The 16,331-nt window shown below is 33.0% G+C and overlaps 1 protein-coding gene across 1 annotated transcript in view; it reads left to right on the top strand.

Annotated features, from left to right (window-relative positions):
• Positions 1-9,881: 9,881 nt before the first annotated feature.
• Positions 9,882-16,331, top strand: part of LOC143228539 (uncharacterized) — a 68,907-nt gene continuing 62,457 nt past the window's right edge. The window contains exon 1 of the mRNA XM_076459781.1: positions 9,882-10,004. The gene's annotated coding sequence lies outside the window, so the exon portion shown is untranslated. The remainder of the gene's footprint in view (positions 10,005-16,331) is intronic.

The raw sequence follows: 16,331 nt of genomic DNA, 5'->3' as shown, positions 1-16,331 counted from the left end.
TACAGAATATTGTTAATATTGTTGTTCACAACCTGAAGGTGAAACATTCAAAGGTACAGAATATTGTTAATATTGTTGTTCACAACCTGAAGGTGAAACATTCAAAGGTACAGAATATTGTTAATATTGTTGTTCACAACCTGAAGGTGAAACATTCAAAGGTACAGAATATTGTTAATATTGTTGTTCACAACCTGAAGGTGAAACATTCAAAGGTACAGAATATTGTTAATATTGTTGTTCACAACCTGAAGGTGAAACATTCAAAGGTACAGAATATTGTTAATATTGTTGTTCACAACCTGAAGGTGAAACATTCAAAGGTACAGAATATTGTTAATATTGTTGTTCACAACCTGAAGGTGAAACATTCAAAGGTACAGAATATTGTTAATATTGTTGTTCACAACCTGAAGGTGAAACATTCAAAGGTACAGAATATTGTTAATATTGTTGTTCACAACCTGAAGGTGAAACATTAAAATTTACAGAATGTTGTTAATATTGTTGTTCACAACCTGAAGGTGAAACATTCAAAGGTACAGAATATTGTTAATATTGTTGTTCACAACCTGAAGGTGAAACATTCAAAGGTACAGAATATTGTTAATATTGTTGTTCACAACCTGAAGGTGAAACATTCAAAGGTACAGAATATTGTTAATATTGTTGTTCACAACCTGAAGGTGAAACATTCAAAGGTACAGAATATTGTTAATATTGTTGTTCACAACCTGAAGGTGAAACATTCAAAGGTACAGAATATTGTTAATATTGTTGTTCACAACCTGAAGGTGAAACATTCAAAGGTACAGAATATTGTTAATATTGTTGTTCACAACCTGAAGGTGAAACATTCAAAGGTACAGAATATTGTTAATATTGTTGTTCACAACCTGAAGGTGAAACATTCAAAGGTACAGAATATTGTTAATATTGTTGTTCACAACAAAACCTGAAGGTGAAACATTCAAAGGTACAGAATATTGTTAATATTGTTGTTCACAACCTGAAGGTGAAACATTCAAAGGTACAGAATATTGTTAATATTGTTGTTCACAACCTGAAGGTGAAACATTCAAAGGTACAGAATATTGTTAATATTGTTGTTCACAACCTGAAGGTGAAACATTCAAAGGTACAGAATATTGTTAATATTGTTGTTCACAACCTGAAGGTGAAACATTCAAAGGTACAGAATATTGTTAATATTGTTGTTCACAACCTGAAGGTGAAACATTCAAAGGTACAGAATATTGTTAATATTGTTGTTCACAACCTGAAGGTGAAACATTCAAAGGTACAGAATATTGTTAATATTGTTGTTCACAACCTGAAGGTGAAACATTCAAAGGTACAGAATATTGTTAATATTGTTGTTCACAACCTGAAGGTGAAACATTCAAAGGTACAGAATATTGTTAATATTGTTGTTCACAACCTGAAGGTGAAACATTCAAAGGTACAGAATATTGTTAATATTGTTGTTCACAACCTGAAGGTGAAACATTCAAAGGTACAGAATATTGTTAATATTGTTGTTCACAACCTGAAGGTGAAACATTCAAAGGTACAGAATATTGTTAATATTGTTGTTCACAACCTGAAGGTGAAACATTCAAAGGTACAGAATATTGTTAATATTGTTGTTCACAACCTGAAGGTGAAACATTCAAAGGTACAGAATATTGTTAATATTGTTGTTCACAACCTGAAGGTGAAACATTAAAATTTACAGAATATTGTTAATATTGTTGTTCACAACCTGAAGGTGAAACATTCAAAGGTACAGAATATTGTTAATATTGTTGTTCACAACCTGAAGGTGAAACATTCAAAGGTACAGAATATTGTTAATATTGTTGTTCACAACCTGAAGGTGAAACATTCAAAGGTACAGAATATTGTTAATATTGTTGTTCACAACCTGAAGGTGAAACATTCAAAGGTACAGAATATTGTTAATATTGTTGTTCACAACCTGAAGGTGAAACATTCAAAGGTACAGAATATTGTTAATATTGTTGTTCACAACCTGAAGGTGAAACATTCAAAGGTACAGAATATTGTTAATATTGTTGTTCACAACCTGAAGGTGAAACATTCAAAGGTACAGAATATTGTTAATATTGTTGTTCACAACCTGAAGGTGAAACATTCAAAGGTACAGAATATTGTTAATATTGTTGTTCACAACCTGAAGGTGAAACATTCAAAGGTACAGAATATTGTTAATATTGTTGTTCACAACCTGAAGGTGAAACATTCAAAGGTACAGAATATTGTTAATATTGTTGTTCACAACCTGAAGGTGAAACATTCAAATATAGAGAATATTGTTAATATTGTTGTTTACAACCTGAAGGTGAAACATTCAAAGGTACAGAATATTGTTAATATTGTTGTTCACAACCTGAAGGTGAAACATTCAAAGGTACAGAATATTGTTAATATTGTTGTTCACAACCTGAAGGTGAAACATTCAAAGGTACAGAATATTGTTAATATTGTTGTTCACAACCTGAAGGTGAAACATTCAAAGGTACAGAATATTGTTAATATTGTTGTTCACAACCTGAAGGTGAAACATTCAAAGGTACAGAATATTGTTAATATTGTTGTTCACAACCTGAAGGTGAAACATTCAAAGGTACAGAATATTGTTAATATTGTTGTTCACAACCTGAAGGTGAAACATTCAAAGGTACAGAATATTGTTAATATTGTTGTTCACAACCTGAAGGTGAAACATTCAAAGGTACAGAATATTGTTAATATTGTTGTTCACAACCTGAAGGTGAAACATTCAAAGGTACAGAATATTGTTAATATTGTTGTTCACAACCTGAAGGTGAAACATTCAAAGGTACAGAATATTGTTAATATTGTTGTTCACAACCTGAAGGTGAAACATTCAAAGGTACAGAATATTGTTAATATTGTTGTTCACAACCTGAAGGTGAAACATTCAAAGGTACAGAATATTGTTAATATTGTTGTTCACAACCTGAAGGTGAAACATTCAAAGGTACAGAATATTGTTAATATTGTTGTTCACAACCTGAAGGTGAAACATTCAAAGGTACAGAATATTGTTAATATTGTTGTTCACAACCTGAAGGTGAAACATTCAAAGGTACAGAATATTGTTAATATTGTTGTTCACAACCTGAAGGTGAAACATTCAAAGGTACAGAATATTGTTAATATTGTTGTTCACAACCTGAAGGTGAAACATTCAAAGGTACAGAATATTGTTAATATTGTTGTTCACAACCTGAAGGTGAAACATTCAAAGGTACAGAATATTGTTAATATTGTTGTTCACAACCTGAAGGTGAAACATTCAAAGGTACAGAATATTGTTAATATTGTTGTTCACAACCTGAAGGTGAAACATTCAAAGGTACAGAATATTGTTAATATTGTTGTTCACAACCTGAAGGTGAAACATTCAAAGGTACAGAATATTGTTAATATTGTTGTTCACAACCTGAAGGTGAAACATTCAAAGGTACAGAATATTGTTAATATTGTTGTTCACAACCTGAAGGTGAAACATTCAAAGGTACAGAATATTGTTAATATTGTTGTTCACAACCTGAAGGTGAAACATTCAAAGGTACAGAATATTGTTAATATTGTTGTTCACAACCTGAAGGTGAAACATTCAAAGGTACAGAATATTGTTAATATTGTTGTTCACAACCTGAAGGTGAAACATTCAAAGGTACAGAATATTGTTAATATTGTTGTTCACAACCTGAAGGTGAAACATTCAAAGGTACAGAATATTGTTAATATTGTTGTTCACAACCTGAAGGTGAAACATTCAAAGGTACAGAATATTGTTAATATTGTTGTTCACAACCTGAAGGTGAAACATTCAAAGGTACAGAATATTGTTAATATTGTTGTTCACAACCTGAAGGTGAAACATTCAAAGGTACAGAATATTGTTAATATTGTTGTTCACAACCTGAAGGTGAAACATTCAAAGGTACAGAATATTGTTAATATTGTTGTTCACAACCTGAAGGTGAAACATTCAAAGGTACAGAATATTGTTAATATTGTTGTTCACAACCTGAAGGTGAAACATTCAAAGGTACAGAATATTGTTAATATTGTTGTTCACAACCTGAAGGTGAAACATTCAAAGGTACAGAATATTGTTAATATTGTTGTTCACAACCTGAAGGTGAAACATTCAAAGGTACAGAATATTGTTAATATTGTTGTTCACAACCTGAAGGTGAAACATTCAAAGGTACAGAATATTGTTAATATTGTTGTTCACAACCTGAAGGTGAAACATTCAAAGGTACAGAATATTGTTAATATTGTTGTTCACAACCTGAAGGTGAAACATTAAAAGGTACAGAATATTGTTAATATTCTTGTTCACAACCTGAAGGTGAAACATTCAAAGGTACAGAATATTGTTAATATTGTTGTTCACAACCTGAAGGTGAAACATTCAAAGGTACAGAATATTGTTAATATTGTTGTTCACAACCTGAAGGTGAAAGATTAAAAGGTACAGAATATTGTTAATATTCTTGTTCACAACCTGAAGGTGAAACATTCAAAGGTACAGAATATTGTTAATATTGTTGTTCACAACCTGAAGGTGAAACATTCAAAGGTACAGAATATTGTTAATATTGTTGTTCACAACCTGAAGGTGAAACATTCAAAGGTACAGAATATTGTTAATATTGTTGTTCACAACCTGAAGGTGAAACATTCAAAGGTACAGAATATTGTTAATATTGTTGTTCACAACCTGAAGGTGAAACATTCAAAGGTACAGAATATTGTTAATATTGTTGTTCACAACCTGAAGGTGAAACATTCAAAGGTACAGAATATTGTTAATATTGTTGTTCACAACCTGAAGGTGAAACATTCAAAGGTACAGAATATTGTTAATATTGAGATTGTTCACAACCTGAAGGTGAAACATTAAAATTTACAGAATATTGTTAATATTGTTGTTCACAACCTGAAGGTGAAACATTCAAAGGTACAGAATATTGTTAATATTGTTGTTCACAACCTGAAGGTGAAACATTCAAAGGTACAGAATATTGTTAATATTGTTGTTCACAACCTGAAGGTGAAACATTCAAAGGTACAGAATATTGTTAATATTGTTGTTCACAACCTGAAGGTGAAACATTCAAAGGTACAGAATATTGTTAATATTGTTGTTCACAACCTGAAGGTGAAACATTCAAAGGTACAGAATATTGTTAATATTGTTGTTCACAACCTGAAGGTGAAACATTCAAAGGTACAGAATATTGTTAATATTGTTGTTCACAACCTGAAGGTGAAACATTAAAATTTACAGAATATTGTTAATATTGTTGTTCACAACCTGAAGGTGAAACATTCAAAGGTACAGAATATTGTTAATATTGTTGTTCACAACCTGAAGGTGAAACATTCAAAGGTACAGAATATTGTTAATATTGTTGTTCACAACCTGAAGGTGAAACATTCAAAGGTACAGAATATTGTTAATATTGTTGTTCACAACCTGAAGGTGAAACATTAAAATTTACAGAATATTGTTAATATTGTTGTTCACAACCTGAAGGTGAAACATTCAAAGGTACAGAATATTGTTAATATTGTTGTTCACAACCTGAAGGTGAAACATTCAAAGGTACAGAATATTGTTAATATTGTTGTTCACAACCTGAAGGTGAAACATTCAAAGGTACAGAATATTGTTAATATTGTTGTTCACAACCTGAAGGTGAAACATTCAAAGGTACAGAATATTGTTAATATTGTTGTTCACAACCTGAAGGTGAAACATTCAAAGGTACAGAATATTGTTAATATTGTTGTTCACAACCTGAAGGTGAAACATTCAAAGGTACAGAATATTGTTAATATTGTTGTTCACAACCTGAAGGTGAAACATTAAAATTACAGAATGTTGTTAATATTGTTGTTCACAACCTGAAGGTGAAACATTAAAATTTACAGAATATTGTTAATATTGTTGTTCACAACCTGAAGGTGAAACATTCAAAGGTACAGAATATTGTTAATATTGTTGTTCACAACCTGAAGGTGAAACATTCAAAGGTACAGAATATTGTTAATATTGTTGTTCACAACCTGAAGGTGAAACATTCAAAGGTACAGAATATTGTTAATATTGTTGTTCACAACCTGAAGGTGAAACATTCAAAGGTACAGAATATTGTTAATATTGTTGTTCACAACCTGAAGGTGAAACATTCAAAGGTACAGAATATTGTTAATATTGTTGTTCACAACCTGAAGGTGAAACATTCAAAGGTACAGAATATTGTTAATATTGTTGTTCACAACCTGAAGGTGAAACATTCAAAGGTACAGAATATTGTTAATATTGTTGTTCACAACCTGAAGGTGAAACATTCAAAGGTACAGAATATTGTTAATATTGTTGTTCACAACCTGAAGGTGAAACATTCAAAGGTACAGAATATTGTTAATATTGTTGTTCACAACCTGAAGGTGAAACATTAAAATTTACAGAATGTTGTTAATATTGTTGTTTACAACCTGAAGGTGAAACATTAAAATTTACAGAATATTGTTAATATTGTTGTTCACAACCTGAAGGTGAAACATTCAAAGGTACAGAATATTGTTAATATTGTTGTTCACAACCTGAAGGTGAAACATTCAAAGGTACAGAATATTGTTAATATTGTTGTTCACAACCTGAAGGTGAAACATTCAAAGGTACAGAATATTGTTAATATTGTTGTTCACAACCTGAAGGTGAAACATTCAAAGGTACAGAATATTGTTAATATTGTTGTTCACAACCTGAAGGTGAAACATTCAAAGGTACAGAATATTGTTAATATTGTTGTTCACAACCTGAAGGTGAAACATTCAAAGGTACAGAATATTGTTAATATTGTTGTTCACAACCTGAAGGTGAAACATTAAAATTTACAGAATGTTGTTAATATTGTTGTTCACAACCTGAAGGTGAAACATTAAAATTAATGTTGTTAATATTGTTGTTTACAACCTGAAGGTGAAACATTAAAATTTACAGAATATTGTTAATATTGTTGTTCACAACCTGAAGGTGAAACATTCAAAGGTACAGAATATTGTTAATATTGTTGTTCACAACCTGAAGGTGAAACATTAAAATTTACAGAATGTTGTTAATATTGTTGTTCACAACCTGAAGGTGAAACATTCAAATTTACAGAATATTGTTAATATTGTTGTTCACAACCTGAAGGTGAAACATTCAAAGGTACAGAATATTGTTAATATTGTTGTTCACAACCTGAAGGTGAAACATTCAAAGGTACAGAATATTGTTAATATTGTTGTTCACAACCTGAAGGTGAAACATTAAAATTTACAGAATGTTGTTAATATTGTTGTTCACAACCTGAAGGTGAAACATTCAAAGGTACAGAATATTGTTAATATTGTTCACAACCTGAAGATGAAACATTCAAAGGTACAGAATATTGTTAATATTGTTGTTCACAACCTGAAGGTGAAACATTCAAAGGTACAGAATATTGTTAATATTGTTGTTCACAACCTGAAGGTGAAACATTAAAATTTACAGAATGTTGTTAATATTGTTGTTCACAACCTGAAGGTGAAACATTCAAAGGTACAGAATATTGTTAATATTGTTGTTCACAACCTGAAGGTGAAAATTTCATAGGTACAGAATATTGTTAATACTCTTGTTTACATCCTGAAGATGAAACATTAAAATTTACAGAATGCTGTTAATATTTGCAATAGTTGCAACATGTAGAAACATATCACAGTGACATGGATTTCAATAAGTGAAGTATTTCGTTAGTATATTTTAAGAGTGGTATTTCTGTTAGAAAAAGGTCTTTTTTGTTGTATTGTAGGAGGAGTATGTGTATATAAGAAAAACACTTATTTAAGTAGAAAGATGAAACGCTATATTACAACGTATTAAATCCACAAAGATGAAACGCTATATTACAATGTATTAAATCCACAAAGATGAAATGCTATATTACAATGTATTAAATCCCAAATGTGTAATTGTTGAAAACAGAAATGTGAGAAAGGAAATCAGATATCAGTGTTATTTAAGGTTGTATTCTTGACCTCACTCGTTATCAATTTAATGTATTATCAGTGATACGTTAAATCTATTTTGTACTTAAGAATGAATTTGTTCTGGTGTAAAAACGTAAATCTATGAAATTTTCTACTTCTGGTTCGCAGTAAAAATTCAGTAAAACATTGTTGTAACTTTGAATTAAGTACTGCTTTTTACACCCACACAATTCATTGATTGTAGAGATCATGGGTTTTACGTCAGGCTCTTGTGAATGAACGATGTATTACGTCAGTCGCGCGTGAATGCAGCCTCCAGTGAGAATATCTTTTAGCCTGTAACGTAAGAGAGCACGTGCTTCGCGTGAGAACTAACGAGTTGCTAGTTGGTAATTCGGACAAACTAAAGCAACATTTCACCAAAACCGAATTATTCTACTGAATTTCTATTTAAGGGAAAGGGATGGGGGGGGCGAATACATATTTATTAAAACACCAATTTGTTTCTGTATGTAATATCGTAATTCTGTTATTGTGGTGGTGGTATACGTTAGACCGATGTCTAACAGAGATTAACGATATTATAGACAAGTAATTTATGTCTGTGTCATATATACAAAAGTGTGACTGAACTATTTCAAGCTGAGGAGCCTTCTTTAAGAGGGATAGGTGGTTCGATTCATACAGTAACCTCCCAACCCCCACCCGCATTGAATAATGAAGTACACTCGTAAAGATAGACAAAAATATGTGTAAGTAAATGTAATAATGATAAGTAGAAAGAGAAGGAGTACTGAAAGACAGATGGATAGATAAGTAAAAGGGAAGAAAAACACATAGGTAGACAAAAACAGAGAGGTGTAGATTGAAGTAAAAAGGAACATATAGATAGACAGATAACACACAGGCATAGATAAATAGAACGGAACAGACTATATATATATATAGATTTTATTGAGGTTTCCTTGAGGACTGTCTCTACCACACAACTGGTTCCTTCCGTTCAGTTGGTGTACTACGAAATGTCAGAGGTCGGTATTGACGACTATTTACATAAGGACGCCATGTATAACTCTAAGATCACGTGATACTAAGCAACGAATATTCATAAATAAGCTTCTCGTGTCGTAGCCGCAATTTTGTTGTTCGTTAAATACACCAGGTGGAACAAAATCGTTGTGGCTTCAAGGTTCTTTTTTATATTTATCATTAACAATATTTATTATTGCCATAACTTTCACAGAAAACTCGAGGGTTAATAGTATGCGGCCCGTTGCAACAAAAATGCGCTATAAATCTTGTTAATTGGTCAGAAAAAGAAGAGCCCAAAAGTGGGCGGCGGGTGCTACTCCCTTCTCTTTATTCGATTTACAGTTAGGAACGACTATGTCAGATGACCCTTGAGCAACTTTCTATGAAATGTTTAATTCCACTGACAACAACAAACTAGTGATAACATCGTGTAATCGTTAACACTACTGTACTTCCAGGCCTTTAAAAATGCTAGGTTCACTGAACTTAAGAAAATTCATTGAAATCCAATTTTCTCGAATGAGGGAACAGAGGCGGGAGTTACGTAAATTTCTTTTTAACACCAAATTTTCTTTGGACCCCAATTTTCTAAACATATTCACCAACCAGTTATGGTATATTTTTGTTTCTTTATTAAAAGGCACAATATTTTCTCGGATGGCCGCTTGGTGGTGAGCAGTCGCATTACCATGGCAACGACGCATGGGACTGAACACGAATATAAGCAGACAACGTAACAGAAAATTTCGGGTGGTAACGAAGACGCGAGAGTAAATAACTGAGCAAGAAAACCGTGTGTTACTCGCCTGCAAAGTTAGCGAATTCTAGGCTTCTGAGCCGATTCAACCTGAACTTTCTTCGATTATCTTGTACTGGTAAGATTAGCTAAAACGTTCTACTAAATTCTGAGATAATTGATCGGTGGAAAACCTCTGGTGCTGTATTTTGTCTTAAAGTTTCATTCTCCAGACAATTAATTTTTAAATTTTAACTGTAGTATTATAATATTCAGTGACTCTGAAATAACTATAGGTCATTTAGACTACGTAATATCAGGACCAGAACAACTATATGTCATATAGACCGTATAGTGTCAGGACCAGAAGAACTATATGTCATATAGATTGTGTAATATCGGGATCGGAACAACTATATATCATATAGACCGTATAGTGTCAGGACCAGAAGAACTATATGTCATATAGATTGTGTAATATCGGGATCGGAACAACTATATGTCATATAGACCGTGTAATATCGGGACCGGAATAACTGTATGTCGTATAGACCGTGTAATATCGAGACCGGAACAACTGTATGCCATATAGACCGTGTAGTATCGGGACCGCAACAACTGTATGTCATATAGACTGTGCAGTATCGGGACCGGAACAACTGTATGTCATACAGACCGTGTATTATCGGGATCGGAACAACTGTATGCCATATAGACCGTGTAGTATCGGGACCGGAACAACTGTATGTCGTATAGACTATGTAATATCAGGACTTAAATGGTTACAGGTCATTTTTACTGGGAAGGTTTAGTGTTTAGGGTTCTCGGATTGTGATTCAGGTGATTCATATTTTGCATAATTATCCTGAGAACTAGTGATTAGCGCCTTCCATCTACCAATTCTCGTGAAGCTTCGAGAAATTAGTTCCCAATTGGATTATTTGAGAGGTGTGCTGCAGTATGGTTTTTATTTAAACTTCATCTTTTTTTATATATATTTCTATATTGCGATAACGAGACGCGAACCATTCGCCCTACGATCCTCATTCTCGTATTAAAGCCGCAAGCCACGTCCGGCTCCGTGTGCTACAAAATCAAACAACTTTGTAGTCAACAGAACTCAGAGTGGGCCCTCCATGATAGATACTGCAGGAGTTGGACCTTCAGTACGATAGCTGTATGTTTTTTATCTTAGTAAAGTGTCTGATAATATCGTGTTTATATTAGTTACATCGTAGTAAAGCGTCTGATAATATCGTTTTTATATTCGTTACATCTTAGTAAAGTGTCTGACAGTATCGTTTTCATATTCGTTACATCGTAGTAAAGTGTCTGACAGTATCGTTTTTATATTCGTTACATCGTAGTAAAGCGTCTGGCAGTATCGTTTTTATATTCGTTACATCGTAGTAAAGTGTCTGATAATATCGTTTTTATATTCGTTACATCGTAGTAAAGTGTCTGATAATATCGTTTTTATATTCGTTACATCGTAGTAAAGTGTCTGACAGTATCGTTTTTATATTCGTTACATCGTAGTAAAGCGTCTGGCAGTATCGTTTTTATATTCGTTACATCGTAGTAAAGTGTCTGATAATATCGTTTTTATATTCGTTACATCGTAGTAAAGTGTCTGATAATGTGTATATATTCGTTACATCATAGTAAAGTTCCTGATAGCATATGGTTTATGATCGTTACATATTAATAAAGCTCCTCATATAATGTGTTTTGCTTTTTTTATAGTCTTTACACCTTAGTAAAGTTCCTGATAGCACATGGTTTATATTCATTTTATCTTAATAAAGAATCTGGTTGCATATGGTTTATATTTGTAATATTTGAGTATCAATATATTCTCTAAAGTGCAATATATATCATAAAATTCAGTAAACTGTATGAAGTAAATGTTTGTATTTTGTTAAATCGTTGTCACATTTCGTTGTATTATCTTATATAGTATACTGGGATGAATATTCCAGGGAAAATCTAATGAATTAGAAATGTATTTTATTTTACCTGGTAAAAAAATTCCAAACAATATATTATTGTTGTTAGATGAAAGTAACAGTAAGAATGGGATCCCATTGTTTAAGTTTTTCAACAAACATGAAAGTTATATTTGGCTGTTGACAACAAAACTTCTTATCTGAATTTTCTGCGGAACAAAAGAATGTTCGAGAAAACGAAGAATAAAATTATTAACAAAGTAATAGAATCAAAATTGCTTTGCTCCAAACTTAATGTATTTCATATTTATGTATTTGAAATAACAGTCACTGCTTTGTGTCACCTTCTATGTTCTATGTACGATAAATTTTTCAATTCAAGGGTATCTACGTAAATGATCCAACTAAAATAATTAATGCCTGTTTTATTAACGTAAACGGAAGGAACTTCTATCTTCTAATAAGTTCGTATATGTCAGAAGACAAAGTGGAACTTTATTGATATTTCTATTGTGACGTTATTTGGTTAACTACGTTTTCTAATAATTTGATTATAGCGTTATTTTTCATTGGTTTCAGAATAATAAAATTATCTTATTTTCCATTAGGTACTGCTTGAAAATAAAATATTACAAACTTAATTCTGAATACATTATTTTCTCTCATCATTACGTTCTTATTCTATAAAGTAGATTTATGGATTCCTCAAGTTGAATAGAAAACTTATTTGTTTTGTTTTGTTCACATTCAGCTGTTTGAGTTTAAAAGTAGGCCTAATACAGTAAGCCAGTTTGAGTAGAAAGTAGGCTTAATAGAGTCATCAGTTTGACGAGAAAGTATTTCTTCCATAGTCACCAGATGAATAGAAAGATGGTTTGCTACAACTATTACCATGACCAGAAAGTATATTTACTGCAGTAATATTAGAACAGATTGACCCACTTGAGTTGGAAGTTTCTACTACCAATACAATTTTGTTAATACCAATACCTTATAAGTATAAATTGTCTAATTAAAGTACAGATATGGATCTACTATGTTTCATGGATACATTTTCCAATCAAACCCAAAGTTCTATTTTCTCCACTTCTTTTATTTCACATCTTTCACTATACAAGCTGTATGCCGATCTTTACCTTCATTTCTAAAACATCCATGTTTCAAAATATTGAGCGTATAGTGGCTGAATATAAAATGCTCGCTTCGTGGTCTTCTTTCTTTACCTTTTTGTCATTACTGGCATGACTCAGTTTCAGTCTTGTGTGTGAACGTGTGTTTTCCCATGACTCATCTTACTTCAGAATATTCTACCACTAACCCTAATTTTTAGACACTAAAGTGTCTCCATAGCTACATATAAACTTTTAAAGGTATCATCGTATATTGAAATGTATTTCGTTTCGCTTACAAAAATGTCGATAGAGTATGTAATCTATTGCTCAGTAATCCATGTAACAAAATAACACGCATATTTGTAGTCTTGTATCATACAATAAATGTATGTTTTCTGTTATAAACTTTTAGGGTCATCCCAAGATAATCAATGTTTTGTACCTCCTCCTAAACATATTATTATCTTCAATAACAGTCATGTTCTGACTTAGAACAAACAGTTTATTACGTACAACAATAATCGAATTGTACCTTAAGACAAACAGTTTTATCACATACAACAATAACCGTGTTGTACCTTCAGGCAAACAATTTATTACATGCAACAATAACCATGTTGTACTTTCAGACAAACAGTTTATTACATGCAACACTAACCGTGTTGTACCTTAAGGCAAACAGTTTATCACATGCAAGAGTAACCGTGTTGTACCTTAAGACAGATTTTATCACATGCAAGAGTAACCGTGTTGTACCTTCAGACAGTTTATTACATGCAACAATAACCATATTGTACCTTAAGACAAACAGTTTATCATATGTAAGAGTAACCGTGTTGTACCTTTAGAAAAACAGTTTATGACATATAACAATAACCGCGTTGTACCTTAAGACGAACAGTTTATCACATGTAAGAGTAACCGTGTTGTACCTTTAGAAAAACAGTTTATTACATGCAACATTGACCGTGTTGAACCTTCAGTCAAACATTATTTAATGCAACAACAACCGTGTTGTACCTTCAGACAAACAGTTTATCACATGGAACAGTAACCGTGTTGTACCTTCAGACAAACAGTTTATCACATGGAACAGTAACCGCGTTTTACCTTCAGTCAAACAGTTTATTACATGGAATAATAAGTGTTGTACCTTAAGACAAACAGTTTATCACATGCAACAATATCTGTGTTGACCTTAAGACAAACAGTTTATGACATATAACAATAACCGCGTTGTACCTTAAGACGAATAGTTTATCACATGTAACAATACCTTAAGACCAACAGTTTATTTGGTTATATCACTTGTTAGTAGCTTATTATATAGTTTAATAAACTGATTGGCTACATTATGTAAATTATGCCGTTTTACATATAATTCGTCAGTGTGTATGTGTGTTTGTGTATATATATACATACATACAAAACCAATTCGATTTGTTATCTTCCCTACTGATCCTGTAATACGCGAAATTGAAAGACGCTGCTCATTCCGACGCCATGGTGAATAAGAAGACTTCCCTACCTGGCTAATCCACGTAATGTCAAAAACTAACAATCCAACATTGGAGCCAACAGCCCCGTGAGGTGGTTAAGTAAACTGCTAGTGGTCTTCGTGCGTTTATCGAGTGACAAATATGTGTGTGAACGCAAGGTGCCTGTATCGAGTGACGAGTATGTGTGAATCAGCTTTAAACATTAGTTCACAGCTGTAGACGTCAGCAGTTGTCTGTAAGTGAAGTAGATATCACATCATCGCTATAACAATAGGTGCCGTGGGTTACATCAACTTTCTACCATACACCAAAATCACTGGCCATAGTAAATGAATACCTTGCAGTTCATTCGTCATGACAAGAAACCCACTTGAAGTAATAACCTATCTCAAGACGGCTGGCATAGTTATTAAAGCTTTTATTAAAATAAAGTAGAGAACAACGCTTATACCTTCTTAGGTCATCTTCAGGTTAAGAAAGAGAGTTTGGAACTGATTTTAATAAGTTTTAGTACCCATACCAGCCATCTTGAGATACATGCAGTCCATTATTGATAACCGTATAGTACGTTACCACAAACCATACTTTGTAATACCGCTGATCACACAAGGGTAATCTGTTACTGAAACAACTCCTGACTATGGAGTAAAATAACAGACGTGCTTACAGAGAAAAACAACTGCATGTTTTCTTATCAGAGAAGCGCTTAAAGAAAACATAATTTTTTCCACCATGTTCTCAGTAAATTTGTGGTTAGTGTTTTAAACTGTATTGTTTCTTTACTTTACGGCTCCTTACAAAGATTGTGGCGATTAACCTTACCTTCAGTATAGAAGAAATATCGAAGTTAATTTCCACTGAATCTTTTTAATTAGCATCTTTGAACTGTCTCGGTTTATGTAAACGTCAAGCTCACGTGATAACGTTCCATTAGATGCCAGGCCTGGCATGGCCAAGCGCGTAAGGCGTGCGACTCGTAATTCGAGGGTCGCGGGTTCGCGCCCCGTCGCGCTAAACATGCTCGCCCTCCCAGCCGTGGGGGTGTATAATGTGACGGTCAATTCCACTATTCGTTGGTAAAAGAGTAGCCCAAGAGTTGGCGGTGGGTGGTGATGACTAGCTGCCTTCCCTCTAGTCTTACACTGCTAAATTAGGGACGGCTAGCACAGATAGCCCTCGAGTAGCTTTGTGCGAAATTCCCAAACAAAAAAACAAACCATTAGATGCCATTTGATTACTTTGTCCTCGCTGTTTCTTGATTTCAGAAGTGACGAATAGCGTTACCTAGTATCTAAAGATAGAACTAAATAGATCCAGTTTGGTCTCAGCTGATCGATAAACCACAGAAAGTCCCCAAGTGCAAATATGAGTTTCTGGTAAACACATGTAGTTTAGGTTATAGACCGTGCTTATGTTGAATAAAAAAATGAAGTCATCTGACGCTGTAGGTATTAATTACAATAAACACAAACTAAATTGATTACGACACGTTGTGTATGGGAGACAACAATCGTCTACTTTCAATATGTATAAAAAAACTTACTGTCTTTATACGTTCTCTTTAAGTGTGGACTGAAGATGTAACAGCATGAATATTCTTGAGGAATGCCGCTGATATCGTATAAAACCCTAGGTGTTCATCCAAGTATCTTACTTTCTTACATGCTAGCGTTACTCTTAATGTAAAAAAACAGAGCATCTAATCGGGTTCTCTCATCACACATAGTCCTTGTGACACAGAAAAACCGCTAAACATGTAATCATTTTAAAAGTTCAAAATCTGAACTTAGTTTGGAAACTGGTACGTGAGTTACTCTCTCTCTTCATCAGGTTTAATTTTAACATATTGTCGTTTCAGGCTGTTGTGGCCGTTTCGTCTGTTATTTCAGCTCCTGCCCAAAATTAA

This window comes from Tachypleus tridentatus, chromosome 10, assembly GCF_004210375.1.
Source record: "Tachypleus tridentatus isolate NWPU-2018 chromosome 10, ASM421037v1, whole genome shotgun sequence".
Classification (NCBI taxonomy): Eukaryota; Metazoa; Arthropoda; class Merostomata; order Xiphosura; family Limulidae; genus Tachypleus; species Tachypleus tridentatus.
Note: the sequence above shows the minus strand (reverse complement) of the source record. Positions and strands in the feature narration are given on the sequence as shown.